The following is a 25074-nucleotide window of genomic DNA, read 5'->3' as shown; positions in this document are numbered from 1 at the left end:
CATCTGTGTCTTCTCCCCAAATTGATGGAAAGTTTTCTTTATCATCAGAACCCTGGATTGGCCACTTTGCCTGGTGTCACTTTGTTATCTTATGTGATACTTACCATTTAAACCAAATGTGTGGATTGCACTAATGTTTCTTTCACAACTTGATTACTAACCATAATCACAACCTGAAATTCTCAAAAACTTGCAAAAAGGCCAAGTCACCAAAGTCTGCATGAGAAGTCTATGAAGTTGCAGTGAAGAACTCATTTCCTTTTCTGAAGCTTAATATCAAAAGAGCAAAGAGTAGTGGAAGTTGGGGTCTCACAGTCCCAGGAGAGCCATGGAACTCTATCTTGGTAGTGACATATCTTCTGTATGCAAAGAGACCCTAATGTGAGACCTTAGTAGCATTTTGATTGTTACCAATGAATTGATTTTTTTGGGGTAAAATGGACATATAACATTATATTTTGGGTATAAAATGTAATGATTGATTATTTGTATATATTGCAAAATGATCACTACTATAAGTCTAGTTTACATCCATCACCGTACATAGTTACAAATTAATTTTCTTGTCGTGAGAACGTTTAAGATTTATGCTTTTAGCAACTATCAAACACATAATGCAGTATTATTAATGGTAATTACCATGCTATACATTATATCTCCATAACATATTTATTTTATAACAAGAAACGTGTACCTCTTGACCCCCTTCACCCATTCCGCTCACCCGCCTTGTTCACCCGCTCCCTCCCCCTGCCAGCTCAGCAACCACCAGTCTTTTCTCTGTATCTGTAATCTCAGTTTTATTTTAATTCTGTTTTCTAGATTCCACTATATAAGTGACATCATACAAAATTTGTCTTTCTTTGACTTATTTCTCATAGCATAATACCCTCAGGTCCATTCGCGTTGCTGCAAATGGCAAGATTTCTTTCTTTTTACGGCTCTGTATTTTATGGTCGCCTTTTCATCATCTCTTCATCCCTCAATGAACTTCAACACTCTAGGTTTTTCATATCTTGGCTTTGGCAAATAATGCTGCAGTGGTATCTTTTCACATTTGTGGTTTCCTTTTCTTTAAATAAATACCCAAAGGTGTAATTGCTGGTGTGACTGTTCCATTTTTAATTTTTTAAGAAACCTCCATAATGTTTTCCATAGTGGCTGTACCAATTTGCATTCCCACCAATAGTGCATGGGAGTTCTCTTTCCTCCACATCCTTGCTGGTGCTTATTATTTCTTGTCTTTTTGATAATAGTCTAACAGGTGTGAAGTAATATCTCATTGTGTTTCTGGTTTGCATTTCACCAATGATTAGTGATGTTGAGCATCTTTCACTGTACCTATTGGTGATATTTATGTCTTCTTGGGAAAAATCTGTATTCAAATACTCTGCCCATTTATTAGATTTTGTTTCGCTATTGAGTTGTATGATTTCTTTATATATTTCAGATATTGATGTCTTATCAGATATATGATTTGCAAATATTTTTTCCCATTCATTTTGTTGATGGTTTCCTTTGCTGTGAAAATGTCTTAGGTTGATGTAGTCCCTTGTGTTTATTTTGCTTTTGTTACATTTGCTTTGGCTATCACATCTATAAATCACTCCCAAGACTGATGTACAGGAGCTTTTTTTGTTTGTTTACTTATTTGGCCGCATCATGTAGCTTGTGAGATCTTATTTCCCTGACCAGGTATCGATCCCAGACTCTTGTTATGAGAGTGCAGGGTCCTAACCACTGGACCACCAGGGAAATCCCTCTAGGAGGTTTAATGTCCATGTTTTCAAGAGGTGTTTTATGGTTTCATGTGTTATGTTGAATTCTTTAATCCATTCAGATTTAATTGTTGTGTATGGTGTAAGATAGTAGTCTAGATTCATTCTTTTGCATGTGACTATTCAGTTTTTCTGTCAACCATTTTTTGATGAAATTATCCCTTCATTGTGTATTCTTGGTTCCTAGAGAAGGAAATGGCAGCACACTCCACTATTCTTGCTGGAAAATTCATGGACAGAGAAGCATGGTGGTCAATACTCCATGGTGTTGCAAAGAGTCGGATATGACTTAGCTAATTTGTAACTCAAAAGCCTCTTGATGAAAGTGAAAGAGGAGAGTGAAAAGGTTGGCTTGAAGCTCAACACTCAAAACAAAGATCATGGCATCTGGTCCCATCACTTCATGGGAAATAGATGGAAAAACAGTGGAGACAGTGTCAGACTTTATTTTTTGGGGCTCCAAAATCACTGCAGATGCTGATTGCAGCCATGAAATTAAAAGACGCTTACTCCTTGAAAGGAAAGTTATGACCAACCTTGATAGTATATTAAAAAGCAGAGACATTACTTTGCCAACCAAGGTCTGTCTAGTCAAGGCTATGGTTTTTCCCGTGGTATGTATGAATGTGAGAGTTGGACTGTGAAGAAAGCTGATCGCCGAAGAATTGATGCTTTTAAACTGTGGTGTTGGAGAAGACTCTTGAGAGTCCCTTATACTGCAAGGAGATCCAACCAGTCCATTCTAAAGGAGATCAGTCCTGGATGTTCATTGGAGGGACTGATGCTAAAGCTGAAACTGCAATACTTTGGCCACCTCATGCGACGAGTTGACTCACTGGAAAAGAGTCTGATGCTGGGAAAGGTTGGGGGTGGGAGGAGAAGGGGACAACAGAGAATGAGATGGCTGGATGACATCACCAACTCTGTGGACATGAGTTTGAGTGAACTCCGGGAGTTGGTGATGGAGAGGGAGGCCTGGCGTGCTGTGATTCATGGGGTCGCGGAGAGTTGGACACGACTGAGCGACTGAACTGAACTGAACAAACCCATGCATATATAGGCACTTAATTTACTTCTGGGCTCTACTACATTTTGTTGATATATATATATATATATATATATATATGTATGTATGTATGTATGTTTTGAAGCCAGTAGTATACTGCTACTGCTACTGCTAAGTCACGTCAGTCGTGTCTGACTCTGTGCGACCCCACAGACAGCAGCCCAACAGGCTCCTCCATCCCTGGAATTCTCCAGGCAAGAACACTGGAGTGGGTTGCCATTTCCTTCTCCAATGCATGAAAGTGAAAAGTGAAAGTGAAGTCGCTCAGTTGCGTCCAACTCTTAATGACTCCATGGACTGTAGCCTACCAGGCTCCTCCATCCATGGGATTCTCCAGGCAAGAGTACTGGAGTGGGTTGCCATTGCCTTCTCCGAGTAGTATACTATTTTCCCCTAAATTTTACTAGCTATTTTATTTTTTAGTTATTTTTAAAAGCAATTTAAGACATATTGAGAATTTTTTGCTTATCAGATTGGGGAAAAAATAAAAATGAATTTGAAAATTTGATGGGAATGTGATTGTTATGATTATTATAACTTCATTATGTAGTTTGAAATCAGGGAGTGTAATGCTTCCAGCTTTGTTTCCCCCACGCCCCTTCAGGATTGCTTTGGCTTTTTTGCAATCTCTTATGATTCCCTATAAATTTTAGGATTATTTATTCTGTTTCTGTGAAAAATGCCATTGGAAGTTTGATAGAAATGGCATTGAACCTAAAGGTTACTTTGAATGGTATGGACAATTTAACATATTAATTTTTCCCACCCATAAACCTGGAATATCTTTCTATTTATTTGTGTATTCTTCAATTTTCCTTTATCAATAGCTTATAGTTGTCAGTGTAGAGATCTTTCACTTTCTTGGTTAACTCTAATTCTGAGTATTTTACTCTTTTTGACACAATTGTAATAGGATTATTTTCTTTTTTTTTCCTTCACAGGAAAACACCAATGCAGTCCCCCCACAACAACAATTATCCAGTTTTCCACATTTGGAGAAGTCGTTCAGTTCAGTTCAGTTGCTCAGTCATGTCTGACTCTCCGTGACCCCATGAATCACAGCACGCCAGGCCTCCCTGTCCATCACCAACTCCCGGAGTTCACTCAAACTCATGTCCACAGAGTCAGTAATGCCATCCAGCCATCTCATTCTCGGTTGTCCCCTTCTCATCCCACCCCCAAACTTTCCCAGCATGAGTCTTTTCCAGTGAGTCAACTCGTCGCATGAGGCGGCCAAAGTATTGCAGTTTCAGCTTTAGCATCAGTCCTTCCAAAGAACACCCAGGATCGATCTCCCTTAGAATGGACTGGTTGGATCTCCTTGCGGTATAAGGGACTCTCAAGAGTCTTCTCCAACACCACAGTTCAAAAGCATCAATTCTTCGGCGATCAGCTTTCTTCACAGTCCAACTCTCAAATCCATACATGACCACAGGAAAAACCATAGCCTTGACTAGATGGACCTTGGTTGGCAAAGTAATGTCTCTGCTTTTTAATGTATTATCAAGGTTGGTCATAACTTTCCTTCCAAGGAGTAAGCGTCTTTTAATTTCATGGCTGCAATCAGCATCTGCAGTGATTTTGGAGCCCCCAAAAATAAAGTCTGACACTGTTTCCATTGTTTTTCCGTCTATTTCCCATGAAATAATGGGACCAGATGCCATGATCTTTGTTTTCTGAATGTTGAATTCAAGCCAACCTTTAACTCTCCTCTTTCACTTTCACCAAGAGGCTTTTGAGTTCCTCTTCACTTTCTGCCATATGGGTAGTGTCATCTGCATATCTGAGGTTATTGATATTTCTCCCAGCAATCTTGATTCCAGCTTGTGCTTCTTCCAGCCCAGCATTCCTCATGATGTACTCTGCAAATAAGTTAAATAAGCAAGGTGACAATATACAGCCTTGACGCACTCCTTTTCCTATTTGGAACCTGTCTGTTGTTCCATGTCCAGTTCTGACTGTTGCTTCCTGACTTGCATACAGGTTTCTCAAGAGGCAGGTCAGGTGGTCTGGTATTCCCCTCTCTTTCAGAATGTTTCACAGTTTATTGTGATCCACACAGTCAAAGGCTTTGGCATAGTCAATGAAGCAGAAATAGATGCTCTTCTGGAACTCTCTTGCTTTCTCCATGATCCAGCGGATGTTGGCAATTTGATCTCTGGTGCCTCTGCCTTTTCTAAAACCTGCTTGAACATCTGGGAGTTCACAGTTAACATATTGCTGAAGCCTGGCTTGGAGAATTTTGAGCATGACTTTACTAGCATGTGAGATGACTGCAATTGTGCGGTAGTTTGAGCATTCTTTGGCATTGCCTTTCTTTGGGATTCGGATGAAGACTGACCTCTTCCAGTCCTGTGGCCACTGCTGAGTTTTCCAAATTTGCTGGCATATTGAGTGCAGCACTTTCACAGTATCATCTTTCAGGATTTGAAATAGCTCAACTGGAATTCCATCACCACCACTAGCTTTGTTAGTAGTGATGCTTTCTAAGGGCCACTTGACTTCACATTCCAAGATGTCTGGCTCTAGGTCAGTGATCACGTTATCGTGACTATCTTGGTCGTGAAGATCTTTTTTGTACAGTTCTTCTGTGTATTCTTGCCACCTCTTCTTAATATCTTCTGCTTCTGTTAGGTCCATACCATTTCTGTCCTTTATCGAGCCCATCTTTGCATGAAATGTTCCCTTGGAATCTCTAATTTTCTTGAAGAGATCTCTTGTTTTTCCTATTCTGTTGTTTTTCTCTATTTCTTTGCATTGATCACTGAGGAAGGCTTTCTTATCTCTCCTTGCTCTTCTTTGGAACTCTGCATTCAGATGCTTATATCTTTCCTTTTCTCCTTTGCTTTTCGCTTCTCTTCTTTTCACAGCTATTTGTAAGGCCTCCTCAGACAGCCATTTTGCTTTTTTGCATTTCTTTTCCATGGGAATGTTCTTGGTCCCTGTCTCCTTTACAGTGTCACGAACCTCCGTCCAGAGTTAATCAGGCACTCTATCAATCAGATCTAGTCCCTTAAATCTATTCCTCACTTCCACTGTATAATCATAAGGGATTAGATTTAGGTCATATCTGAATGGTCTAGTGATTTTCCCTACTTTCTTCAATTTAAGTCTGAATTTGGCAATAAGGAGTTCATTATCTGAGCCACAGTCAGCTCCTGGTCTTGTTTTTGCTAACTGTATACAGTTTCTCCATCTTTGGCTGCAAAGAATATAATCAATCTGATTTCGGTGTTGACCATCTGGTGATGTCCATGTGTGGAGAAGTCGTAGGGGCCAGCATGTCTGGAGTGCAATAGCTGAGCCTTGTCCTGGGGAAACCATCTTCATTAGCATGGTATCTCCCCTGCCAGGGAAGTGTGGCATTGTTTTCTTTTTTTTTCATTGTTTTCTTAATTTCACATTCTGATAATAACTTATTAGTGTAGAGCAATGCAATCACTTTTGTGTAGTTTTGAATCTTGCAACTTTACTGACTTTGTGTATTAGTTCTGACAGTTTTAGTGGAGTCTTTAGTATTTGCTATAGTAATATGTTACCAGTAGATAGAGACTATGTTGCTTCTTCCTTTGCGATTTGGATGCCCTTTATTTCTTTTTTTTTTTTCCTAATTTATCTAGCTGGTGCTGCTAAGTCGCTTCATTCGTGTCCAACTGTGTGACCCCATAGACGGAAGCCCACCAGGCTCCCCCGACCCTGGGATTCTCCAGGCAAGAACACTGGAGTGGGTTGCCATTTCCTTCTCCAATGTGTGAAAGTGAAAACTGAAAGTGAAGTCGCTCAGTCGTGTCCGACCCTTAGCAACCCCATGGACTGCAGCCTACCAGGCTCCTCCATCCATGAGATTTTCTAAGCAAGAGTACTGGAGTGGCTTGCCATTGCCTTCTCCGAATTTATCTAGCTAGGCATTCCAATATAATGTTAAAGACAAGTGGCAAGAGTAGGCACTTATTCTTGATCTCAGAGGAAAAGCTTTTAACTTTTTATTGTTGGGTATGATATTAACTCCCTGGAGAAGGAAATGGCAACCCACTCCAGTACTCTTGCCTGGAGAATCCCACAGACGGAGGAGCCTGGTAGGCTACAGTCCACAGGGTCGCAAAGAGTTGGACATGATATTAACTGTAATCTTTTCATTAATGGCCTATATTTTATTGTGGTACATTTTTCTATACTAACTTTGTTCCTATATTTATCATAAAATCAGTGTTGAATTTTGTTAAGGGCTTTTTCTTCATCTATTAAGATGATGGTATAATTTTATCCTTCATTCTGTTAATGCAGTGTATCACATTGATTGGTTTGCCTTTGTTGAACCACCCTTGCATTCCTGGAATGAATCCCATTTAATCATACTGAACAATCCTTTTAATGTATTATTGAATTTGCTTCACTAATTGTTGTCTGGGATTCTTGCATGTGCATTCATCAGGTATACTGGTTTGTATTTTTCTTTTTTTTTTCTTGTTGGCATTCTTGTCTGACTTGGCATTACGATAATGCTGGCCTCCTAAGAGTTTGGAAGGGTTTCGTCCTTTTCTATTTTTGCAAGAATTTGAGAAATATAGGTATTAAATCTTATTAGAATGTTTGGTAAAATTTACAAGTGATGCAGTCTCGCCCTGACTTTGTTTATTGGGAGGTTTTTGATTCTGATTCAACATGCATGTTTCTTCATGTTTCAGTTGGTAGGTTTTATGTTTCTAGGGATTTATACATTTATTTTAGGCTGTCCATTTTGTTGGTATATAATTATTCATAGTAGTCTTTTTTGATCCTTTGTATTTCTGTGGTATTAAGTGTAATATCACCTCATTAATTTCTATTTTTTTATAGTTTTCTGGGATTTTCTACGTGATTTTTGATAAGATTTCAATCCTCTTAAATTTGTTAAGTTTTTTTTAATTGCCTTATATATTGTGGGGGACTTTCCATAAGCACTTGATAAGAATGTGTATTTCATTGCTTTTAGATGGAATGTTATTACATATCTGTTAAATGCATCTGTTCTAATGTGTCATTTAAGGTTGATGTTTCCTCATTGTTACTCTATCTGGATGATCCATGCACAGATGCAAGTCAGGTAACATAGCCCCCCTATTATTATTATATTGCTGTGTGTTTCTCCCTTTGAAGTGAAAAAGTGAAAATGAAAGTCACTCAGTTGTGTCTGACTCTGCAATCCCATGGACTGTGAGTCCACCATACTCTGTTCATGGAATTCTCCAGGCAATAATACTGGAGTGGGTAGTCATTCCCTTCTGCAGGGTATCTTCCTGACCCAGGAATTGAATCCAGGTCTCCTGCATTGTAGGCAGATTCTTTACCATTTGAGCCACTGCATCTGTCAATATTTGAATGGCGACCCACTCCAGTACTCTTGCCTGGAAAATCCCATGGACGGCAGAGCCTGGAGGGCTGAAGTCCATGGGGTCGCTAAGAGTCCAACATGACTGAACGACTTCACTTTCACTTTCCAGTTTCATACTGCCTCTCCCAGTCTTGAAAGAGTGGCTTCATGTAGGATATGAATCTTATTGTTCTATCATGCCCTCACTTTTTTCTCTCAAACTTGTATGATGACCAATGCAGTCATTACCAATGCAGTCTATTTTATCTTTAATGACTTCCAGTAGTTGAAGTTGTGCAAGACTTGTCATTGTCCTAGAGGGGAACATCTCATTAAGCACCTAGGCAATGGCAGCCCACTCCAGTACTCTTGCCTGGAAAATCCCATGGTCGGAGGAGCCTGGTGGGCTGCAGTCCATGGGGTCGCTAAGAGTCAGACACGACTGAGCGACTTCACTTTCACTTTTCACTTTCATGCATTGGAGAAGGAAATGGCAACCCACTCCAGTGTTCTTGCCTGGAGAATCCCAGGGAAGGGGGAGCCTGGTGGGCTGCCATCTGTGGGGTCGCACAAAGTCGGACACGACTGACGTGACTTAGCAGCAGCAAGCTGGATGCATAAATATTTACAAACATTACATCCTCTTGTAGGATTGACCCCTTTATTATGTCATTACTTTCTTTGTCTCTTATTAAAGTCTTTGTCTTAAAGCCTATTTTGTCTGATAATAGTATAGCTACCCCAACTGTCTTTGGGTCTGTATTTTCATATAATATCTTTCTGTCCCTCTACTTTCAGTCCATGTGTGCCCTTACATCTGAAGTGAGTCTCTTGTAGGCAGCATATTAGTGGGTCTAATTTTCTTGCCCATTCAGTCATTCTACATATTTTGACAGGAGAGTTTAGTCCATTAACATTCAGTTCAGTTCAGTTCAGTTCAGTAGCTCAGTCGTGTGAAGACATTATTTATAGATGTGCATTTTTTGCCTTTTTGTTCATTGCTTTCTGGCTGTTTTTTAGTTCCTCTCTTTTCCCTCTCTTGCTCACGTCCTTTGTGGTTTGATGACTTTCTCTTCGGGTATGCTTAGATTCCCTCTTCTTTATTTATTAGTATCTACTACAGGTATTGCACTCCTGATATGCTGGCCCCTACGACTTCTCCAAATGTGGGAAACTGGATAATTTGTTGTCATGGGGGGATTGCATTGGTGTTTTCCTGTGAAGGAAAAAAAAAAAAAAGAAAATAATCCTATTACAATTGTGTCAAAAAGTAAAATACTCAGAATTAAAGTTAACCAAGGAAGCGAAAGATCTCTACACTGACAACTATAAGCTATTGATAAAGGAAAATTGAAGAATACACAAATAAATGGAAAGATATTCCAGGTTTATGGACGGGAAAAATTAATATGTTAAATTGTCCATACCATTCAAAGCAACCTATAGGTTAAATGCAATTTCTATCAAACTTCCAATGGCATTTTTCACAGAAACAGAATAAATAATCCTAAAATTTATAGAGAATCACAAGAGATTGCAAAAAAGCCAAAGCAATCCTGAAGGGGCGTGGGGGAATAAAAGCTTGCTACTTTAAAATTATCCTCATAAGTTTGACATTTTAATTATGTCTTCATGTGGGTTCTTGAGTTAACTTTATTTGGAACTCTCTGTCCTTCCTAGATCTGAATGTTTGTTTCCCTCCTATGTTAGGGAAGTTGTCAGATATTATTTCTTGCAATAAATTTTCTGCCACTTTCTTCCTGTCTTTTCCTATGAATATTTACCTTTTTATTGTGAATATTAATCCATTTGATATTGTTACACAATTTCCTTAATCTATCTGTGTTTTTTCATTCTTCTTTTTTATTCTTTTTAGCTGCTTGAGGTGAATTCTGGTGTCCTGTATTTAAATTCATTGATCCTTATTTCTGCTTTGTCTGGTATGCAATTTAACCCCTCTAGTATATTTTCCAGTTTATTTATTATAGTCTTCAGTTCTGTGACATCTATATGGTATTTTCTTATATTTTCTGTCTCTCTGCTGATGATCTCACTCTGGTCATCTGTTCTTTTCTAGAGTTAGTTGTTGACTGTTCTGTTGAACTCTTTATGGGGTATTAACTTATCTCTGTTTCATTCATTTCTTTTTGACTTTCTACATTGGTTTTCATGCATTAGATAAAATAGCTGGCTAGTAATGAAAGCGGGGGCTCCTGATATGCGTATAAGTTCCTCCCCAGGAGATACCTGGGATCTGTAGCAGAGTAGGAGAGTGCAAAGATAACCTCCACTATTCTATGTTACTGATAGTAGCTCTATAGATCACTAGATGTGTGCCACACCTGAAGCCTGTGTCTCAGGCTGAAACTCCAGAATAAACACAGAAAGACTTTGGGTGTGTTTCAGTCTGCTGTTTGTATAGCGTCACAGAGAATGTAGCCTTCAAGAACTGTCTCTCTGATTATTATAGTCCCATGGAACCCAGGACACAAGCTCCCCTGGCCACCAGAGAGAGGTGATTGCATGGCATCTCTTGGTTGGCAGCCACAGAAACCAGGGCATTAGACACTGTAAGAGCTCCCCTCTGGGAGGTACAGCTGCTCTGGAACTTGGCAGTGGGAGAACACAAATATAGCCCCCACTAACTTCAAGGTCCTTGGAGAGGATTAGAGTCGGCCCTTACAGGTATGTTCATTTCGTATCTGTCTCTCAAACTATAACTCTGATGGTAAGCTAAGAGTGACTAAACTCCTGGGTCTGTTGCCTTTTGCTGTGCCATGTGGATAGTAACCATTTGAGTTTTTCTTTCTCCATTGGTTACAGTCCAGTGGGAACCACAAACATAAGACCCACTGGCCACCAGAGCCAGGTGATATACAGATGTCCTCTAGCCACAGACATTAACTGGGGTGTCAGAGAAAGGGATATCCTTTTCTTTCTGGATGATACCAACGATCTGGAGTGAGGCAGAGGCAGAGTACTGAGATTTCGTCCAACAACCTCCTTTACCTGAGAGCACCACTAATGTCTCTAGATGTGTGCCCAACTAGAAGGCTGCCCCTCATATCAATGTTCATGCACAAGCAAATAGACTCCTTTCACAGAAAGACAGAGCGTATGTTTCTTTGCGCTCCGTGCAGTGCTCTGGCAGGCAGTCTGCCAAGAATTTTCCCTCTGATTGCTCCACTATCATGGAACCTAGGATCACTAGCCACCCTGGCCTCTGAGTGGCAACCCTAAAAACTGGCACACCTGATATAAGAACCAGATACATGTAAAAGCTCCCATCTGGGAGATAATGGTGCTATGAGTGTGGCAGAGAGGGTACCTGGACATGGCAACCCCTGGGTGGAGCAAGGCAGAGGAAGAGTGTATAGATAACACCCACAGGGAGGAAAGTGAAGAAAAAAGAAGGCAGAATGCACTGGCTGGAGCAAGGCAGAGGTAAAGCATATAAATGGCACCCACTGTTGAGGGGGAGAGGGGCTACATGGTGCCCCCTGGCTGGAATGAGACAAAGGGAGAGTGAAAGACAGTGCCCGCCAGCTAGCAGGTCCCTAGATATGCACTAAATTAGATTCCTGCTAAAGTTTCCACTGAAACTTTAGGATTAGCAAATGAACCTCTTTCAACTAATCTGGACATCTATAATTGACTGCCTCTGTACTGAGCCCTGAGATGGGTGAGTTTGTACATGAGCCCTTTATGAACCATTTCTCACTTCAGTATGGCATTGTTGCTTTCATGGATATGAGTCTCACTGATTTCAAAGCTAGATGTTTTAGAATCTTATCTTTTATGTACATGTCTTAAAATCTGGAGCACCCACTGTGTCATTCAACCCTTTACTCCTTAAGGAGAACCTCCAGTTTTTGAGTGTCCTCTTGATTGTAGATCAAGAGTGACTAAACACCCCACTTGGGGTGGGGAATTCATGGTGAGATTGTGTTCCAGCTTCTCTTACCCACTTCAGTGTGGGCTTTGTTTGTTTGTTTGTTTTCATTTGCCTGATGTATAGGAGTTGCTCAGCCAGTTTTTAAGTTTTTCTGAGGAAACTGTTACATACTTACAGATTTGGTATGTTCATGGCAGGAGAAGAGTCCAGAATTCTGCTATGTCGCCATCTTGAACCAGAACCAATCTTGAACTTTGATTATTAAAATACAGATAGTTACCACAAATGGAGGGACTAGGAACAGAGAGATAGCACCTAATTGGCTGCACAACTAAGTTTTACATGTCATCTAAAAATAGCAGTAAAATCATTGGAATGGCCATTTTTCATCATAAGTTATTCTTCATAAATATCTTTTGGTATACTAGGTCTAACCATATGAATATTTATAACCAACCAATTCTCATCTTTCAAAACATAAAATATCTAGTTGGAAAGTGAGGTTCAACGCCTTTCCATATTTAGCTTTTTTTAAAAAAATTAGGACATTTTTTAAAAGTTAGAATGAGTATTTCAATTGCAGAAACATATTCTGCTCTTCCAAAAAAGAAAAAATGAAATTAATTTACATAATACTCTCTTTCTGTGGTTTGAAATACTTTAAAAGTGCAGTCCTGTTTAATATATGGAGTTGCAAGGATACCTGAAACAGTAAAATCCTGGAGAAATATGGCTAATAAATTAAATTGTACCTATTTATCTGGAAATACAAACTTTTTAAAAATATAAGTGTCACTTTAAAAAAAAATCCACAGTCGCAATTGGAACACAAATACTTGCATATCAACAAGGAACTGTCAACATGCAACTCTCATTACTGTTGAATCTTACTAATTAACATCATATTTTAAATATCAAAATTATTTTGCCTTTTACTTATGGCTTTATTTAAGTTTTAATATTCAAATAAGCTAATTTTAAAAAGTTTATGATCTGTCTATGCTTGTTGTCTTGAAATTTAATACTGTTGAGCAACAATTTAGTCAAAATCCTCCAAGGTCAGTATAAAAAGAAGAAAAAAGACTGAAAAATCAGAGGCTCTGAATGTCTAAGCTAGAAATAATCATGTTGTATACAAAAAAGTAAGTAATATAATTAATTGCTAACTTTATAAAAATATTTAAAAGTGAGAGAAACTTTTCCTTGTGATTAAAAAAAAATAGGAGGGTAGAATTGTGAGGCAGGAGTTGGAAGAGAGGGGAAAAAGAAAAGAGGAAAGACAAAAATTATAATTACTTTTGGCTTTCCATTAACCAAAATTAATCTTTCTGGTAAAAAAGAGGTACATATACACAATGGAGTATTACTCAGCCATTAAAAAGAATACATTTGAATCAGTTCTAATGAGGTGGATGAAACTGGAGCCTATTATACAGAGTGAAGTAAGCTAGAAAGAAAAACACCAATATAGTATACTAACACATATATATGGAATTTAGAAAGATGGTAATGATAACCCTGTATGCGAGACAGCAAAAGAGACACAGATGTATAGAACAGTCTTTTGGACTCTGCAGGAGAGGGCGAGGGTGGGATGATTTTGGAGAATGGCATTGAAACATGTATATTATCATATGTAAAACGAATCACCAGTCCAGGTTCGATGCATGATACAGGATGCTCGGAGCTGGTGCACGGGGATGACCCAGAGGGATGGGATGGGGAGGGAGGTGGGAGGGGGGTTCAAGATGGGGAACACATGTATACCTGGGGCAGATTCATGTCAATGTATGGCAAACCAATACAATATTGTAAATTAATTAGCCTTCAATTAAAATTTTAAAAAATTTAAAAATAAATAAAATTTTTTTAAAAAAAGAAAAGAGAATTTGACAGAGAACTAATGTATTAGAATCAACAGCATCCTCTTTTGTAATCCCTAGGATTAAAGGGAATAGGAATCTTCTATATATTCATGAGGGTGTAATTGTGAAAACGAGGAAATGTTAAATATTAGGGAGTAAGAGCCACATATGTTATATATGTTAGATATCAGGACTAAGAGTTATAAAAAGAAAAGTCATAGAAGGGTGGGAAAATCTGGATAAGATGTCACAGTGGGGTTGTGGTCAATTAAAAAAACATTAAAGAAAAAGATGCTGGAGATCTTGAAGATTTAGAAAATATAAACTAGAGTGAAAAAGCTCTCTTAACCATTTTGTCTAGAAACTACCTACTTTGGACCACTACACCACTTTTGAAATATAGGTTTTCTGTTTATAAATACCTAAATTTTAGTTCTGAAATACTTCCAACACACAGCACATAAAACAAGCGATGCCACGCCTGTGGGGGCCAACTAGATTACAAAGGCTATGAGAAGGAGAACTTCAGGTGGGTTCAAGATTGTTGTTGTTATTTTTGAACTAGCAGAAGCCATGCAAAGGATTACGATAAAAGAGTCAACATGATTGGAAGCAGGTTCCCAATTCCTTCCTAGGTCCTCCCAGAATTGCACACAAATTTTAGTCAGGACTGCCTATTGGAGGGAAGAATCCTGATAGACCTGAAGAGCTCAGAGTTTCAGGGGCTTGTAGTCTTTTATTCCAATTCACTAAACATTTCATGTAAGTTCCTCACCACTCAACCACCGTTTGTGATCCATAAATAAGTATAGATCAGTATAGACAGGGTGGACAAAAAGGTGCACTGGCCCAAATTCTACGCACTGCAAAGATTTCTCTTCCCACTAACCATTTAATGACGATTTTAATGCTGCTGCTGCTAAGTCACTTCAGTCGTGTCCGACTCTGTGCGACCCCATAGACGGCAGCCCACCAGGCTCCCCCGTCCCTGGGATTCTGCAGGCAAGAACACTGGAGTGGGTTGCCATTTCCTTCTCCAACGATTTTAATGCTACAGACTTCCATTTTAGTTTGGTGATATCGTATCACATATCATCATCTAGAGGACAGGTATAATCATTTTCTTCATTACCCAGTCATGGGAACTTTCCATGAAGCCATTGATAAGGCTTGAGAAAGACCAGGCAATAAAACAGGAGGAAGTGCATGCACTGGGAGTGCAAACTACCTGCTCATGCAGCCTAGCCGTGTCTTCATCTTCTTCAGGACCTCCTCTTCTTTGAGGTATTGGTGACTCAACAGGGATATACAGAGTTTACCTTCCAGGAGACAGAGACAAAATAAATAATTGAGAAACATGTCATTTTTTTTCAATTGACAAAAAAAAAAAACCAAAACTTTTTTTATGTACAGTAGTGAGTACTACAGAGAAGGCAATGGCAAGCCACTCCAGTACTCTTGCCTAGAAAATCCCATGGATGGAGGAGCCTGGTGGGCTGCAGTCTGTGGGGTCGCTAAGGGTCGGACACCACTGAGCGACTTCACTTTCACTTTTCACTTTCACACATTGGAGGAGGAAATGGCAACCCACTCCAGTGTTCTTGCCTGGAGAATCCCAGGGACGGGGAAGCCTGGTGGGCTGCCGTCTATGCGGTCACACAGAGTCGGACACGACTAAAGTGACTTAGCAGCAGCAGCAGCAGCAGTGAGTACTAAGGAGAAATTTTTTAAATAAAGAAACATAAAGCAGGTAGAGAAAATGATAAGTTGCTTACAGTGGTGAGGAAAGGTAATAGGTGGGTGAACAGAATGAAAAGGGGGGTAAAGCAAAATGCTGTGTGGGCATCGATGGGAAGAATGTTCCATGCAGAAAGAGAACCTGTGCAAATCGGCTGAGGTAGGAGCTTGCTTAGATTATTAGAGGAGTACCTGTGTGACTGTAGCACAGTGAAAAAGGAGAAGAGTTGGAACACGGTTGATGGCAGCCTGATATTTACCACCTTACACACTTACTTCTCGGAGTCAGTTAGGAAGCCACTAGAGAACTTTGAGCAAACATACAACATCATTTGACTGACCTTTAAATAGGATCATACAGGCTTCAATATTTCAGAATAGACTGAAGGGGATCAGTTAGGAGACTGTTTGAAATATCCAGGAGAATCATGTAGGTTAATGGTGTAGGTAGTAAGCAGTGTTTGACCCTTAGGCCAAGAGGGTGTTTTGATGGGTTAGTGTTAGTCACTCAGTCGCGTCTTTGCAATCCCATGGACTGTATACTGTCCATGGAATTCACCAGGCAAGAATATTGGAGTGAGTAGTCATTCCTTTCTCCAGAAATCTTTCCAACCCAGGGATTGAAACCACATCTCCTGCATTCCTGGCAAACTCTTTACTGTAACAGCCACCAGGGAAATACTAACTATTAGAGAAAGAGAAGAAATGACTTAAAGAAATGGAAAGAATTAAGATGAGAAACACTTTTAGAGCTAGACTGGGGGTGGGGGTGGGAAATCATGTCTGTTCTGGACATATTAATTTGGGGTACTGCTCAGTCAGTTTGTACATTTTATATGTATACGTAAGATAGAAATTGGGAATTAACAGCCTGGAGATGTTTACAACTGAGACTGTATGAGATCATCATGTGAGTAATCCAGGGAAGAAAATAATCTGCAGACTGAGCCCTGGGTATTGCACTGCTGAGCTCAGAGACAGAGCCATGAGCAGCAGCCAGCATAAGGGAGTGACATGCAGTAGGCAGTAAAGAAGCCAGAAATTCAGGAGTGTGTATGTCTCACAAGAGTGTCAGGGAAGAGTGTTTAGAGTCGCATATTAGATATTTAAATTTCATTCTCCACATCTCATAATCCTTTTTGTAGTATCCATCTAGTTATGACTCTATGCCAAATTCTAGACATATTCCTCAGGGGCAATGCAGCAGAGTGGTTGAGAGCACAGGTCATAGAGCCAGTCTGCTTGTCACTACCAAATTCCAGTCAGCAAGAATGTACTAATGAGTATACTTATAAAAATAATCATAAAATTAATAGCAAACAACAAAAAATCATAGTCTAGCAATTACCTCTTTAGCATTTGTAGGCTTGGTAAGCACTCAGTTGGCATTAGTTACCATCCAGCTTCTAGGTTACTAATTTTCGTTCACCTGTTTCTAATCAATTGCTTAATGTGTTAAATGTTTAAATGACAATTTTTAATTTTTGAAACTTATATTTAACTCTTTTCAAATATTCCTATTATAAAAATCTGTCTTTTATTCTAATAACTTGATTTAATATCATGTTTTTATTTGGAAGCATATCTTCATAATATCTATCAGTTTGCTTTATTACCTAAATTTCTCAGGTTCTATTCAACTGGCTTGGCATGGCTGTAACTCTCTTATGTGAAAGATTTTTGTTTGTGTTTTTTTGTTGTTGTTGGATTGTGAGCTTGACTTCTGGGCTTTTATTTATAAGGAACCTGTAGGATCAATGAGATTTTGTACTTGCTTTTGCCTAGAACTCCAAGCCTACAACCATCTTCTGGGTCAACACTTATTTCCTTGTGTAGGTTTCTAACTGTAGGGTTTCCAGAACCATTTGGTTCCTGTACACTGAACCAAAGGGCTTCCCCGGTGGCTCAGCAGTAAAGACTCTACCTCCAGTGCAGGAGACTTGGGTTTGATCCCTGGGTCAGGCAGATCCCTTGGAGAAGGAAATGGCAAATAACTCTAGTATTCTTGCCTGGAGAATCCTATGGACAGGGGAGCCTAGTGGGCTACAGTTCACGGGGTCACAAAGAGTCAGCCATGACTGAAGTGACTGAGCACACATGAACCAAAAGCCCAGTAGACAAAGATCCACTGTTTCAGGTCAGCATCCAAGCAGACACACTATCTTCCTCACCATCCCCGTGTGTAATTAGGCAGACTTTGTGTACCTTCTTCACAGGAATGGAGGCTCTGAGTGTCTCAGCTTTACGTGGGAGTCTCAGTACTAAATCCTTGCTTAGGTTACCAAGAACAGTAACCAAGCTTTCTCTGCAGTCCCACTGCCAGCTCATTTTCCTATAATCCGCCTTGGAGTTCTATTTTGTTTCTTTGCTTGGGAATTTCCCTTTCTTACAGTGAGAATGCCTCCTAAATTTTATCCCACATTTGTAGCAGGATTAATTTTTGTAGGTTGGGGTCCGAGATTGAAGCCACATTATCTATTTCACCATATTACCAAAGTCACAATCACTCTACATAGGTTTTCAAGCCTGGAATTTTATGTTAAGATTACGGATGAAGATTGGAGAGGTATACTGAAGGGATACATAGTTGGAAAGCAAGTTGTAGTTGTGTACACTTCCAGGTCAAGGTAAAAATCTCCAGGATTAAAAAAAGACAGGAAGACATGATAGTGTCATCATTTGTTTTTTTACCCTTGTAGGCAGGCATTTATTTACCCCACCACATGGCTTTCCATTATGCTTATAGGACATAAGCTAGATGAAATAGAAATGATAATATTCTCAGTAAAATAGCTAAATTAGTCCAGCTATTTTATAAAATAAAACTACCGGAAGTAGTTTCAGTTTTTATATAAAAATCCTAATTCTGTCTCAATATTATTTTAGAGTAGTCTGTAACATTATGACTACTCTGTAAAAGTTTTAAGTTTCACAAGTTATGAAGTTATGAAGACCTAGCCTCAAGGAAGAAGGGGCTGAGATAAATCTAACTAATTGAATTTTGCTTTATCAGTCTTTTTTAGAATGCCACGCTTGCTTATATTGAGTTTTCAATTCAGATATAGAAGATAATTTGGTACTGAAAAGCAATTGTCTTTGACTTGGCATTAAGAGGATCCATGTAATTCACTATGCTATTTACCTGTTTAGGAAATCAAAAATGTGCTAGCAGAACAACAAAAATTGTTACGGCCCTGTCTGCTTCATTTTAACATGGTTAATGCTTAAGTGCAACAGAAACAGGAATACAGACAAGAATATGATTTGGTTTGCTATAATTGGAGTCTTTGTTTTTGAGACTCTGTACTACATTTGATAAGACAATATGTATTTAGTTCTGCTGAATAAGGACATATCCAATCTTATGAATGTGTTCGCTGTAATTCAAAATATCATGTAGGCAAATATATTTGAAAAAATAAAATTTTAAAATATTTTTTGTTGAAATCACACAACCATAAGTAACAAAATGATTTCATAAATAAAGTGTGAAGGAATTTACTTAAAGATACAAACATTGAAAATTTTACATAGCACCACCAAATTACAAAGAAATGTAGCCTGTGACAGTCCAAAGATACTCTAATCCTGTTTATATTGTTTTGTATGTAGTAAATTTGATTTTTCAGTTTTAATCAGGAAAAATACATTGTTTTTGCAACTCAGTTGTCTGTCAACTATGTTATTATTCTAAGATTCGTTCTAAACATTTCTATGTAATTCCCAGTTCGTTTGTACTTTTTATTCTTGTGCTACTTGCAATGTACCTATTAGTTCAGTGAGTTTAACTGTCAGGATTGTTGTAAGTCAATGTCTATGTCGAGTGAGAAGCCAGATGGCAAAACAATGATAGCTGGGAATTAAACAAACCAAATTTATAGGGTGTATATCATCACCCCATGTCATGCAGGTTTACAAAGGGAACTATAAAACAGTGTATATAATATCCTTTCGTGGCATGTTTTGCATGTGTATATTTTTGTAGTACTTACTTTCAGTGTTTTGCTAGTACTTTTATATTTATATCTTTTGATAAATCAGAGACTCTGACTTAGAACTAATTAAAAAATAAAAGCAAACTTAATGCTTAATTAAAAATTGTTAAATAATATGTTTTTAAGGACTAGGGCTCATGTGTATGTGTGGAGTATATACATACGCATATATGTGAAGGGTTTTCCTGGTGGCTCAGACAGTAAAGAATCTGACTACAATGCAATGATTGAACCCTGGGTTCGATCCCTGGGTCAGGCAGACCCTATGGAGAAGGGAATGGCTAACCACTACAGTATTTGGGCTTCCCTGGTGGCTCAGATGGTAAAGAATCTCCCTGCAATACAGAAGACCCAGGTTCCATCATCCAAAAATTAACTACACTCATTTTTCTGCTTTTCTTTGTCCCCACTATTCTATGTAACCCAAACATTTCTCTTTGCTTGTATGTTACCTTTGGTTTGGTTTGTTGTCCTATTTAATTAAATGCTGGGATTTCTTGGTAGGTAAATAATTGTTTGGATTTTCGGCTAGTAGAACTTCTCTATCCATTACATTTTCAAACAATTCTTTAAAGCTAAACAGGATTTTTTTTTCCCCTTTGCATTGCTTTTCAATATTGTCAGAAATGTTTCCATAATGAAGAGAAAATTACTTCAGTAAAATTTTCATGTTTATTACATCTCATGTACTGTTCACTGTAATGAATAACTATTTAACTATTACTTTCAAAGACTTCTAGCTCAACAGTAATTCTGCTTTCCTCATTATTGCTGTAATATAACTGCATCATTGTAGCTGATATTTTTTGCTTCACAATGATGCATCTTAAAAAAAAATACTGTTTTTTTTTTTTTTTCTTTTAGAGGAGCTAGGCCATTGCTGTGATAAATTCCAACCCAATAAAGCAGTCATTCAGAGGCTGAGATGGTATTTCATCCACATTGTAAATGTCACGTGCCATAGCATCTGAGGCCAGTTCATTCTATGAACACTGAAATTATAGTTATATAACACTTTAATATGCTTATACCAAACTCAACAATATAAAGTAAGTCATTCTTTTCTTATACAAGTAGAAAATTTGAATGAAGAATTGAACTTTAATTTTAATGGTTAAAAATGGCAAAAACAATTTCCGCTCTGCACTTTTTGAAGGCTACAGTTCTTCAGAAGTATGGAATATATTTGTTGAATCTGACAACGGTGGTTTGAGGAGTCTGACTCCAGGCCAGAATACCCTGAGTGACCTTCCAGGCCCAACTATAGGCAGTCACACGGACTTTGTTTTGCCAGCCTCACGGGGGAAGCTGCTTTCTCCTCACTAGATTTGTTTTGCAGCCCGCATGTTGGAGTCTTCCGAAAAGAGTCAAGTGAAGGACTAGAGGTTCCTCAAGTCAACCCATGTTCAGACATGAACCTCCTTCTTGGCCTAGATGCTGCTGTTCAGAATCCTCTTTATTTGGCTAAGTGGCCCAAGGTACTATTTAGGTGTCTTTGCCTTCAGGGGAAATCTTGACTAAGACACCTTTCTTCACTGGCTCACACGTAGGTCACCTCCCTTCCCTCCTCAAGCCCCTCAGGTAGATAAAAAGACAGGGGCTGTTTGTTCGGGGGTCATGGTCAGTTAGAAGATGCCTCCTGTCTGTCTGCACCACATGTCACTGAACCCTTTCCTTTCTGTTCTGCGTGAAGACATGGAACCCTGGGAAACTGGCATCTATTTTTCCCTCTTGAAGTCCTATTACAGTGAGTCAACAGGCTTGTCTGTTACCTTTAGTTTGGCTTGTTGTCGTAATCAACCACTTTGACAGCTGAGAGCTCCACATGGCTCACAACTCTTCCCTTGTTCTTTGGTGGCTTTTCTTAAACAACATTCTTTTTATGAAACTAATGACCAAATAACATAGACATTTTTAAACACTGTGAATTTTATAATGAAGAAAGTATCCTCTTCTTAGAAAAGATTAAAAATACTGGCTGTATGTATTCTCATATTTATAGACAAAGCAAAGAAGAAAAGTCTATTTTAAAATAATAGCATACAAAATAGTCATGGTAACCATATAGAGATTCATGATATCTCATTGATGCTACTAATGCAGTATTTCCTGTGTTCAAAATTGCTGGGTTTTGGTTTCCATTTTTACTGTATTTTAAAATATGTAGCTTCATGTAATAACAATGTCATATTCATATGCTAACAATTAATATAATGTAAATGCTGAACCTTTCCTCCTGACACGTTCGGCATTAAATTAATCTCTTGAGAAAGAAGTTGTTATTCAGGCTACATTAGTAGAGACCGATATTATGTGCAGGAAAACAAAGTTTCATTGTTTAGCAGATGCCTAATTAGGGAGTTGAGCACTTGAATCTAGTGAGGCATGAAAATAGATTATATAGCATTTACATGTGGAGCCCATTATTTATCAATAAGAGTAATAAATGCTGCTTTAAAGAGAAACTCACCAAAGCTTAGTTGAACTTTGAGTTGCTAATTTTTCCTTTTCTTCTTTGGTAATTTAAATTACAGTACATAACTTTACCATTATAGCTTCTGTTAAGTTAAATAATTGATTAGTTATCCCAATGAAAAGACTCAGCGACCATTAAACTTGAATCTTGTAAAGCTTTATTCTCAGAAACACACCATAGGTATTGTTAAATTTAACAAAGAATCTGTGAAATACTGATGAAATAAAGCAAGAATTCAGGCACTGCAAAATTCCACAGATGAGCTGAGTTAGGAAGATAGCATTGGTCGAAATGAAATGTTCTATAGGAAAACAGCTGCTTTGCATAACACATATGTCTAACCAATAATGGATAGCTGTATTCTTTTCTAAATAATTTTTTTCAAAAAAAATTTGCCTTTTTAGATCTTTAAGACCATATATATAGCCGGAATGAATATTTTAACACTATTTCTGACTTTCAAACAGATAGAATCCTACACTACAATTACTTAGTCCTAGTCGGAAACGACTGAGTGACTGAACTGAACTGAAGTATTATATACTGTTCATGGGGTTCTCAACGCAAGCATACTGAAGTGGTTTGCCATTCCCTTCTCCAGCGGACCACATTCGGCTGTGGTCTATGTGATCAGATAGACTAGTTTCCTGTGATTATGATTTCAGTGTGTCTGCCCTCTGATGCCCCCTCACGATACCTACCTTCTTATTAGGGTTTCTCTTACCTTGGGCCTGGGATATCTCTTCACAGCTGCTCCAAGAAAGCGCAGCCGCTGCACCTTACCTTGGACGAGGGTATCTCCTCAAGGCCGCCCCTCCTGACCTTGAACGTGGAGTAGCTCCTCTCGGCCCTCCTGTGCCCACGCAGCCACCGCCTATTGGAGGTGGGACAGCTCCTCTCGGCTGCTGGCCCTGGCCTCAGGCGTGGGGTAGCGCCTCTCCGCCACGCCTCTTTGCGTGGTTGGTTGCGCTTATTTAACTTATATGCAGAGTACATCATGAGGAACGCTGGGCTGGAAGAAGCACAAGCTGGAATCAAGATTGCTGGGAGAAATATCAATAACCTCAGATATGCAGATGACACCACCCTTATGGCAGAAAGTGAAGAGGAACTCAAAAGCCTCATGATGAAAGTGAAAGAGGAGAGTGAAAAAGTTGGCTTGAAGCTCAACATTCAGAAAACAAAGATCATGGCATCTGGTCCCATCACTTCATGCAAAATAGATGGAAAAACAGTGGAGACAGTGTCAGACTTTATTTTGGGGGGCTCCAAAACCACTGCGAATGCTGATTGCAGCCATGAAATTAAAAGACGCTTACTCCTTGGAAGGAAAGTTATGACCAACCTAGATAGTATATTAAAATGCACACACATTACTTTGCCAACCAAGGTCCGTCTAGTCAAGGCTATAGTTTTTCCCGTGGTCATGTATGGATGTGAGAGTTGGACTGTGAAGAAAGCTGATCGCTGAAGAATTGATGCTTTTGAATTGTGGTGCTGGAGAAGACTCTTGAGAGTCCCTTGGACTGCAAGGAGATCCAACCAGTCCATTCTAAAGGAGATCAGTCCTGGGTATTCATTGGAGGGACTGATGCTAAAACTGAAACTGCAATACTTTGGCCACTTTATGCAACGAGTTGACTCACTGGAAAAGACTCTGATGCTGGGACGGATTGGGGGCGGGAAGAGAAGGGGACGACAGAGAATGAGATGGCTGGATGGCATCACCGACTCTATGGACATGAGTTTGAGTGAACTCTGGGAGTTGGTGGTAGACAGGGAGGCCTGGCGTGTTGTGATTCATGGGGTCACAGAGAGTCGGACACGACTGAGCAACTGAACTGAACTGAAGAGAAGTTTAATCTAACTTTAGTTGGAGGTCAGGGACTCCTCAAACTTAACAGAAATAACAGAATAAAGAAACTTTTGTAGTTTCAGATACAGCCATTCATATATATACTATATATAAATACACATTATATATATGTGTGTGTGTGTGTGTGTGTATATATATATATATATTCCTCTGTCAATACCTGCAGGGCTAGTTAAGGAGAAGTATATTGCCTATGATGGTATAACTATATTCTAGGAATATGCTTTATTCTTGATAAAAGCAGCTCAAAATACAGTATTTGTTTCGACATCTCAATCCCAGGAAACCATGTAAACCATAGAACTTAAATTGTCTGAAGGACTACTAAATAGTACATGCTTCTGCTGCTGCTAAGTCACTTCAGTCGTGTGCGACTGTATGCGACCCATGAGATGGCAGCCCACCAGGCTCCACCGTCCCTGGGATTCTCCAGGCAAGAACACTACAGTGGGTTGCCATTAATGCTAATGTTCTTTTTTGGACTAAAGTCCATTATTTATGAAATACTCTGAAATATTGTGGTTTTAAAGAATTTGATCAGTTTAAACTGCTGTCCAATTTCCCCATCCCTACTCTCCGACCTCTGGCAAGCACCATCCAGGCTGGTGAAAGCCAGCCTATTTTGCTCTTCACTCTTCTTCCCACACTGCCTTCTTAGAGCTGAAGAACCTGGTGGCTGGACTGGCTCTGCAATCTCTTCTCCTGCTACATTGGTAATAGGAGGGGGCTAGGACAGAAGGGGCAACTATCTCAATTCAACTGAACATTGAAGGATGCTTCTGTTCATTGTTACTGTCTTTAGATAATACTCTCTGGCCATTGATGACCTCCAGGTGGCAAATAAAAATCTGGCTCTATTGTGAAAGGTTCCTGTGCCTCTTTTGAGAAAGACCCTAAGGTCGTTCATTAGGGAATAGGAGTTCGTCTCAAGCTGATCATGGTAGCACTCGACTGAGGTTGTCTAGTCCCATATTTTAAGACTTATTTTAGAACTGAGGCACATAGATCCTCTTTGTCCTCAAGAGTCAGTCCTTGA

The sequence above is a fragment of the Moschus berezovskii genome, chromosome 19 (genome assembly GCF_049115385.1).
Source record: "Moschus berezovskii isolate FMDL1 chromosome 19, NW_MosBer_1.0, whole genome shotgun sequence".
NCBI lineage: Eukaryota > Metazoa > Chordata > Mammalia > Artiodactyla > Moschidae > Moschus > Moschus berezovskii.
The sequence above is the reverse complement of the archived record's forward strand: the minus strand, read 5'-3'. Positions refer to the sequence as shown.